The sequence below is a fragment of the Penaeus monodon genome, chromosome 15 (assembly GCF_015228065.2).
Source record: "Penaeus monodon isolate SGIC_2016 chromosome 15, NSTDA_Pmon_1, whole genome shotgun sequence".
Classification (NCBI taxonomy): Eukaryota; Metazoa; Arthropoda; class Malacostraca; order Decapoda; family Penaeidae; genus Penaeus; species Penaeus monodon.
This window is the reverse complement of record NC_051400.1, coordinates 2,045,587-2,045,821: the sequence shown is the minus strand read 5'-3', so window position 1 is coordinate 2,045,821 and position 235 is coordinate 2,045,587. Positions and strand designations below refer to the sequence as shown.

Here is a 235-nt window from a genome sequence, read left to right as displayed (position 1 = left end):
TAAACAAAATAAACGATTTCCATTCACAAGGAATCCAAACTCCCAGCTGCAGTGGCGCGCAGTTGACCTCCTTACAACTGCCAGGTTAAGAAGGCAGACGATAACCTCACAAAGCCAGGTCAAGGCGTAATGAGAAGATGGGAAGACACGTAAGGAATGTTTGTGTGTGTGTGAGACGTAAAGATGAAAGGAATAATTAAAGAAGCCTGTGTAATGCGAAAATTATCCAATCAAC

General features: G+C 42.6%; 1 protein-coding gene across 1 annotated transcript in view; it reads right to left on the bottom strand.

The window, feature by feature from the left end:
• LOC119581629 overlaps nt 1-235 on the bottom strand; it is a gene marked incomplete in the record, with an annotated part of 75,999 nt that overhangs the window by 1,680 nt on the left and 74,084 nt on the right.